The sequence below is a fragment of the Prosopis cineraria genome, unplaced genomic scaffold (assembly GCF_029017545.1).
Source record: "Prosopis cineraria cultivar Desert tree isolate PC_DT_omini unplaced genomic scaffold, ASM2901754v1 PC10, whole genome shotgun sequence".
In the NCBI taxonomy this organism is placed as follows: domain Eukaryota; kingdom Viridiplantae; phylum Streptophyta; class Magnoliopsida; order Fabales; family Fabaceae; genus Prosopis; species Prosopis cineraria.
Window position 1 is genome coordinate 30,455,209 of NW_026555341.1, and position 9,309 is coordinate 30,464,517.

General features: G+C 32.2%; 1 long non-coding RNA gene across 4 annotated transcripts; it reads left to right on the forward strand.

The window, feature by feature from the left end:
- Positions 1 to 950: 950 nt before the first annotated feature.
- On the forward strand, positions 951 to 8,254 carry LOC129284373 (uncharacterized). 4 transcript variants are annotated; one of them, XR_008586848.1, is made up of 6 exons: positions 951 to 1,444; positions 1,548 to 4,214; positions 4,580 to 5,427; positions 5,650 to 6,663; positions 7,167 to 7,445; positions 7,791 to 8,254. It is a non-coding gene; the product is annotated as an uncharacterized LOC129284373 (long non-coding RNA). The 4 variants fall into 4 exon arrangements; XR_008586845.1 differs by lacking the exon at positions 951 to 1,444 and adding an exon at positions 4,340 to 4,405 and having other exon boundaries at positions 2,429 to 4,214; XR_008586847.1 differs by lacking the exon at positions 951 to 1,444 and having other exon boundaries at positions 2,444 to 4,214; positions 4,580 to 4,881; positions 5,353 to 5,427.
- Positions 8,255 to 9,309: the final 1,055 nt, after the last annotated feature.

Sequence of the window (9,309 nt, forward strand, 5' to 3'; positions counted from 1 at the left end):
TACATAAAAAATACATATACATCTTTCCTAATTTTTTTTTAAAAATATATCCGCATGTTTTTACAATACTTAATTTTAAATTAGATCTATATAACTTATTTTATTTTAATTGAACCTTTAAGCTCTATCAAAAAAAAGTAAAGGAAAACTAAACAGAACTCTTTAAAGATTGTTGAGTGATACCTTTTAATTAATAATATTTTTAAAAGTTTAATAAATAATAGAGCTGACATTATATAATCAATACAGTCAACCCCATCTAGTGAGGTAAAGCTTCTTATTGTTGTTGAACCTTTATAATTTAATTTATTATACATATGTTAACTTCTGCAAATTAAGAATTTTAATTTCTTTCTTTTAAAAATAAATTTTATATTTTTATTAAATAATACTCCCTGCATTTAAAAATATAAGGCATTTTTAACCGAATCTCACTTCCAATAAAGTAGTTATTTACTTTCAATTAACCTTATCTTTTTACATTTACTTCTATTAAACAGTCTATAATAAATATAAAGTCATTATTAATGGATACTTTTTGAAAAAAAGGACAATGATTATATCTCAAAAGACTAAAAATGTTTTATATTTTTAAACATCTAACTCCTCAAAAAGTATCTTATATTTTTGAATGGAGGGAGTATATAACTTTAAAAAAAAATTATATATTCTTACCACTCAAAATTTTATAATTAAATTTATTTTTAAAATATTTTTAATATAAAATTTTCATAAAAAGTTAATAAACTATAAATAGTGTATCAAATCAGACTAAAAGTATTAAATTAATTTTTTTTATAAATTATAAAAATATTTTTAATAAAATTTAATAATTTTTATTTTAATTTTTAAGAGTTAATATATATCATGGATTAAACTATAAAAACTTAATTATTATTGTTATTATTCTACTCTTTAATTTTTTTGTTCGGTATCTAGGAGCTTGCTGCTGCTGCTGCTTGTTTCGGCCCTTACTTTTTCGAGAACATGAAGAGCAAGGGATTTATGGTTGCTTCTTCTCTGCATTCCATCGATCTCTTTGTAAACCTGAGTATGGGCGACATCATGATTTTATCGTCTCAAGGCTTCTTCTTCGTCTTTCCTCATCCCCTATAATTCTTCATTTTGGGGCATTTGAAGCTTATCCCTGTTCATGAAGATTAGAATGATCATTCTAGAGTGTACAGAAAAGCGAGTCCTTTTGGGAATCCAGGAAAAATTATCCCATTGCTACAATTGACAATAGCAAAAAGTAATGGATGAGAATGAATCTTGGATGGAACAACAAAATGGGTCACTCTCAGCTTGACTGAAACACAAAATGGGTCACTCAGCTTCACCGAAACACACTTAAAGGCGGAGTCTGAAGAAGAAAAAAGAAGCAATGCATCTCGACTTTTGGGAAGGAAATAGGACTCTTTGTTGAGCATCGTTTCATTCCCAGGTTCTCTCTCACCGTTCACCGTTTCACGAAGAAGCACTCATGTTTAATTTTGCGTCTCCAATTTCTCTCAGTCAATTCATGGTCCATCGATTTAATCGGACAGAGTCAATTGCATCGTACGTGCACTTGAAGTCAGAGTAATGTGTTCACACCATCTGGTAGGAAGCCCAAGGGAGCAAACAACAGTCACTTGACGGATATGCCTGATCTAATTTGTAATTTTCTATGCTACAAGCTCCCACTTTTTGTTGATATTATTGATATCACAGTGAATATCGTGTGGCCATTACCAATGGATTTCTAGAACAGTCCTTCTTCTTCTTCTTCTTCTTCTTCTTCTTCATCACAGAGGATCTGGAAATATGATATGGCTATAAGTTACAATGATATGGAAACTGGCTCGTTTTATACAATTCTTTAGAATGCTTTAGAAAAGGAATGTTTCAGAATCGGCAGCTGGTTTGACCCGTCATTAGAAATAATTGAAGGATCCCAGATTTATATAGTTGTCTTCTCACAAAGATATGCTTTCTCACCAAGTTGCTTGGGTGAACTGGCAGTGATGTTTGAGTGCATGAAGGTACAAGGCCACAAATTTCTGCCAATTTTTTTCAAGATCGATCCGTCTAGAGTGAAAACATGGCTAGCTCCATTTCAGATACTACTGGAACGCCCAGATTTGGTCATACAAAACTGCTAAGTAATTATTAATGTTCTGTCAGTTTATATGTTGTTGGTTATGGATCTGATTGTTCACATCTCATCATCTTTATGATCGATCTCCTAATGCATGTTCAACAAATTGATTAAATTCTTCACAATACATGTTTGGGATCTGGGAATAATAGACAGAGAGAGGGAATAAGTAATATATTAAAACCTTTCTGTTAATTACATGTTTACTCAGATCTCTTCAATTTCAAACAAGTTAAATTCTAATTTTATGTACCATCATTTGCTCTCTCTTCTATCATTGTTGTCGTTTTCTCTATTCCAAACTCTTTGAAAAGCATGATACAGTATTGTAACTTTCTCTGAACTAAACTTTTATTTAGGTAGATAAGTCAAACAAGAAATGTATAAAATTTGAATTGTTATCCGCTTTTTATGACTTGTTAATAATGTGAGTATATAGTCTTAAGTTTTATATTTAATATTGATGATACTCATTGTTATGCTTGATAGAACATAGAAGTTTTTAAATCCCCAACTTTTTGTTTTATCAAGGAACTATAGTTTTTCTTCATATATATTTTTTTGTAACAAACATGAGTATATAAATATATTAAAAGATAAAAAATCAGAGCTGAATTACATTCATCCGGGGAACAAAAGTAGAGTTAGTAAAGAAAAAAACTATCTAAAGCAACATGAAAAAACATCAGCAATGATAGTATCAGCACTGTGTTGATTAAGAAGATCCTTGAAGATGATTGTTTTCTTGAAGCACACTAAATTCAGCCCTTCCAAAGGAAAATTATAGTGATGACCAAAATTTGAAACCCACAAAATTGCTGATCTGAGATAAAGCAGATTGAAATTTGGTTGACCTTTAGTGTGCTTCCTGAACACAATACTGATAAGCCGTTTAGAATCCAACCAGATTATATCAAAGAACAATGTGGTAATTTCCTGAATTTGAATCTCCTCTTTGTAATTAACCATCCTGGCCAAAACCTGCCCTAAACAGAGGGAAATGACTGAGAAGGTTGAATGAGTGAAGTATGATTTCTATTCCCCCAATCACATATCTGTGTTAACAAATATCTTTGACTAACAAAATCACGCATCAAAATTTGAGGGGGAATTATTTTGCCTTGATGCACAGCCAAGTTTCTAGAGAGCAAAATCGAATTTAAAATAATAATGATGGATAAAACCAACTCTCTTGATTTCCTTGTTGATTAAGAGCATTAAAAAGTGCATAGAAGCCAAGAGATTACTCCTTACTGCATAAAATCTGACATTCTTATTGAAAGTCGAGCAAATCAACAAGCTTTAGAATAGCTGCAAAAGGCAAATACATGATCTAAAGATTCCATCTGATCACGTCCAAAAGGACAAAGGTTGCTATTAGAAAGATGAAGCTTCCAGAGGACATCTCCAACAGTTATTGAATGGTGAATTAATTTCCAAATGAATAATAGAAATTTCATTGTAAGCTTCAGTTTCCAAAGGTAACCCCAAATTGGTTGAGACGATAAGGGAAACTGAAAAATCAATCTATTCAGCGGTATTTTGAATCCATCCTTGGTTGTGTATTCACCAGTAGAAGATCCAGTCTACATTATCCTATCCTCTGGCCTAGTGGAAGGGAGAGGAATGCTAAGGATTCGAGAAGCATTTTGATCACTGTAAAGTGATTTAATAAGATTCTGGTTCCAAGAAACAGCTTGCCCTGCCATTGGTTTGGAACTGAAGCAAATCTTTCACAATGAAAGAACCTGGATCAATCATAAATATACCCTCTGAATTTTCCCATCATTCTTCTTCATCGGCTGACAAGAGTACCATTATGTACTTGCTTGTTATGATTTAGTGATGCTTACCTTATAGAAAAGTACCGTTTGAGCCAAAGTGCATTGAATTGAAATAAACATACTGGGCCTCTATATCTTTTGTTAGGAGTTGATTGTGGCTGCTTATGTTTTGCGTAATAGCATTGTTATTTTTTGTTCTTTTTCTCTTCTTTTCTCTAGGAAGATCAAAGACGAGTTATTGGCAAAATAGTTGTGGAGGCAAAGAAAACTTTGGTTGAAGAAAAAGAGACGTAAGTTACATTCTGTTCAGTTCTTTATAGTTTGTTGGGCATGAAATATTATTGTTCTGATCAACTTCTGTCCTCTTTCATGCTTAAATCGATCAAACCTATCATTATTATGTTTTCATGAACAGAAACAGAACAAAGGAAACAAACAAATTTTAAATTAACAATGCAAGACTGGTTTGGCAAATCTAGGGGTAAGATTTCCATATATCTCAATTAGGTTTTCTTTCAAGGAGTGAGAGTTTTCCTCTTTACCATTTGAAACTACCCAACTAGCTTCTGAGAGTACTAATAATCCTTATATCACACAAAGGTTTGGTACACAAGTGTGGTTGAATGTTACTAAGAATCAGAAACTATGGTTTCAGATTTGCAATGGATGTCCAGAGAAGTGTAGGGTTGTTAGCCAAGGGATATGGCCATGGAGCTGTGATGTGTTTGTATTGAATTTCTTAACTGAGGACAATCGCTCATTTGTTGAAGACCTTCACAACGCTCTATATAGAAATGATGTGGTTATGGCTTCGCGAGATTCTATTGCTCAAGCTCCCATGGACAAATACAAGCTTTGTGTTTATATGAGGCCCAGACACGCTACTTGCAGGAACTGAACTTAAATAAGCGACGCACATCATTTCTGCAAATTTTTTTGCAGGTGGATCCCTTTAAAGTACGTAATGCCAGTTTTCTTTCTAGTAAAGATTTGGTGGTTCAAGATAAGTAGACCTTCTTCTCTAATTGTTCTGTCCATATTTTAAAATTTCTTCTTTCAAAGCATTTTAAGGGATATATTGAAGTAAAGAAAATAAATAAACTATGATTTAATTATCATTTTAGGTGTGTCTTCTTTCCTTTAATTATTCTTAACTTGAAAATACAATTATTCTCAACTTTTTTGCGCCAAATTATGAACTCAGTCCTTTAGTATAGAACTTTTGTTTTCACGAAATTAAACATTTACTCTAATAATTAATAAAGATAATATTTCTCGAATAAGTTCATTTTACATAAATTTAGGCAAATGATTTGTAGATTAATGTGCAGTCAATATCATTTTCTTAGCAATCTTCTTCATCAATTGACATCTGTTCACTTTGTTAGTAATAGTGGCGCTAACTTTCTTTTCATTCAACTTATTCAGGAGAGACCAGCCTATGGTTATTCGTAATATTGTTAAGAAATATGGAAACTCCATTTTGTGTGGAAAGCGTTATTGGTAAGTAACATTATTTTAGTTCGTAATGGTTGTTTCTCTGCATATACTTGGCTGTATCAAATTGATCAAGTCCTCTCTCTCTCTCTCTCTCGTGTGTGTGGATATATAGAGACACAAGATTTGAAATAAAAAAATTATGAGTAAATTGAAATCTTGTACGCACTCATACCTATATGAAACAAATTTCTGCTAAATTACTTTTGTTCTTCTTCTCTTCTACAGGAAATCAAGTCTAAACCATGTTGAAGAATTTGCAAAGGAAATAGATAAATCAGGACAAATAGCTACAGTTGGGATAGGTTATCGTCAAGTAGAAAAATTAATTGATCTTCTAGACTTAGGCTCAAAGGATGTTGTGCCAGTTGTAGGGATTAGTGGGATGGGGGGAGTCGGGAAGTCAGCTCTTGCCGGAGATGTCTTTAACAAGATCTCCCACCTTTTTGATTCTGCCTATTTCATCTCCATTCCACCAGGTACCAGCCAAGTCTATCTCCTAAATCAATTCATTTTAAGAGAGGCATTTCTCCGGATAGCTTTCCCAGAAAGGCCAAGATTCCATAGGATACTTGTTTTTGATGATGTCGAGTATCTGGAAGTTTTAGATGAAGGATGGATTAGAGAGTTGTTTGGAGGGGAAGTAGAATTATCACAACAAGCAGAGAAGAGGGACTCCTTAGAAAGATTGGAGTAGATGAAATTCACAAGATGGAACTATTGAATCAAAATAAAGCTCTTCGATTTTTCTGTAAAATTGCTTTCAAAAGTGATAAACCAATGAGAGGTTATGAGGAGCTAACCCATGAGGCACTTAAATACGCTGATGGCCTTCGATTAACTATTAAATCAGTAGGTTCAACACTGGTTGGTCTATGTGTTTCAGAGTGGAAAAGTGTGTTCGCCAAACTGCAAACGATTCTTGACTTTTCAGTGCTTACGGTGCTTCATAAAAGTTTTGATGGACTCACACATGAACAGAAGGATGCTTTCTTGGATATTACATTTTGTTTTGTATGACAAGAGATTGATTATGTCCAGAGGATTTTACTTGGTCAAAATGCGACAATCAAAAGTCTTATGGACAAGTCACTAATAAACATATCAAACCAAAGAATAAAAATACATCCTATCCTACAACAATTGGCAAAAGTAATTGTTCAACGTGAATCTTTTATGCCTGGAAGGCGCAGTAGGATATGGAATTATGAAGATTTTCATCATATTATGGAGACAAACATGGTAAGTTCTTTGTATTTTAATTGTCTTAAAAGTAAATTATCGGTTTAGCCCTTTAGTTATGTATGTTGTCAGTTTGGTTCATGAAATATCCCCCAACTTAGATAAAAATGTATTGCAAAACATGATCCTTTTTCATGTATCCTTCTTGTAAGAGTTTTAATTAAATGTGAAACACATCTTAAAATAGTAGCAGTTTACATTGATGATTAAAAATGCATCTAGATGCTTGCCATATAACACAAAGTAATGGCATTTTTTACAGCATCGACTTAATTAAGATAAACTCTGTTCACCTTAATAACTGTATTAACAAATGGCCCCAGTTGATAAAATTAACAAAGCCTTTATATTAATTTGATGGTAATTATATTTCAAAGATTATGTAGATGAAACGTATGCATTTTAGGAATTAGAATATTAGATTATTTGTTTTGTTTCTATATATAGAAAATTATTGATACTTTTGACTTTTCAAATTTCATATGCAATACATTTATATTCAGGGAATTGATCGTGTTGAAGTCATAGTACTCTCAAATGAAGAACATCCACAAGGGACAGCATTAAATGTTGAAGGTTTATAAAAAATGAGGAGACTTGGAATCCTTATATTTCACAATGTGAAATTTTCATGAAGTCTTCTTGATCTTTCTAACAACTTAAGATATCTTTTATGGCATAAATATCCATTTAATTATTTGCCATCGAATTTTAATCCAAAAAATCTTGTGGAATTGATCATGCCAGATAGCAGCATGACACTATTATGGAGAGGCGAAGAGGTATTAATAGGTTTTTTTGCTTATATTTGATCAAAACTAAATTGATTATGATCAACAAATTTAAGTTATATATGCTTCTTTTAATTTTTTGAGTGAATCGGAATTTTATATTTCACAGTTTAAATATCTCATTTCAGTTTTTCAATGAATGTTTCTTATTCAATATTTCTCTCATTAAGAGGTGTTGAAGTCTCGCTGTCATTGGGATATTCCCATGACAAGAGTGTGAATATGGCACTTTTGGCATTAAGACTAACGAATATATATATGTATAATCTTTTTAATGTTTCAGTTAAAAATCTTGTCTTTGAACAAGTTTTGATGTTTGTCTGATCTGCTATCCAGAAAGGTATTCCGCTGCCAACGAGCTTGAACCTTTGTGGCTCTGAAGATCTGAAAAAGACACCTAATTTTAGATTGCTTCGACCTCCTGAGAGGTTAGACTTGGAAGGATGTACTTCATTGGTGCAGCTTCATCCTTCTATTGTGTATATAAGAAGGCTTAAGTTTTTAATTTGAGAAACTGCACAAATCTAGTGAGCATCTCAAATGAATTATTTGTCAAAAGCTCTCTTGAATTTCTAAATCTAGCTGGCTGCTCCAAATTCGCCAAATGTTTGAGGTTCAAGAGATTAACAATAAATCGTTCTTCTATTAAACTTATGTGTTGGAATTGTGGTAATGGCAATGTTCTCACTCTGATTGCCCTTATCCATGTAATGTTAATGTTGCTCACGTTTGGGATTTATGTAGCCAAGTGTGTCATGTATTGAGAAATGAGATTCATTATATATCCTGTATTCATTCTATGATTGCTTCTCTTTCTTTGCATTCAGTTCTATCAGCTAAACATGCTCATCTACGACAACATTGATGCATAATATGTGCATCCGGTATTGAACATTTCTATTTTATAATTCTATCCAACTCACATTATTTATGGTCACAGATATTGGCATATTTTTTATTTTTTGAATTGGAAGGAGGCTAAACTAGCCCTGTTGAGGATTAAACCCACTACTTCCTCCATGCAAGGGAATCGCTTTGTCACTAGGGCTAAGCACCAAGTTTTTTCGGCACATTATTTATTAATGAGATAGTCAACGGCGTATATTTAGCCAGTGCAATAGATTCAGAGCTGACAGGCAGACATTATGTCAATTAATTCCATTGTAAATATAGATAGACACGTGTCAAAATATCATTTTCTATTCCATATATATATATATATATATTTCACATATTTTAAATTATCCAACCATATAAGTACTGTTGTTGACTTAGTTAGGATGTATGTGAGTACCTTGTACCTAGTCTTTCATGGGATGAACAAATGTGTGATCAATTGGGATATAGATTATTCATAGTCTAGTGTTATTCCTCAAAAACAGGTATTTTGTGTCATAGGTTCTTTTTTGAGTTCTTTGATTAGCAGCTTAAGTAGTCTATTTGATTGTAATTAGATTTACCTTCTCAATTCTGTCCCAAAAAAAAAAAATTTCCTTTTTCAATAATGGTATGATTGTTTTACAATTGATTGAAGTTGAATGTCAAAAAAAAAAAAAGTTGAATGAAATTATAAAGGGGATTTCTTCTCATAGAGAGGAAGAGGAATCTCATCATGATGAGAAACTTTGGATTATTTTTATGCTTTTCATTCTATTGGTTTTCATTTTTAACGTAATATATATTAATTATTTTGGGTGTGTTCATGATCAATTATATATAACCATGCAAAGGCATGGCGATGTCTATGAAATTGACATCGTATTGACCATATTTCTTAAATTAAATTTACATTATTCCTGGTCTAAGGTTTCATTTCCAGAAGTAGTCATTTTTTTTTTGGGGTAAAATTTCTTGA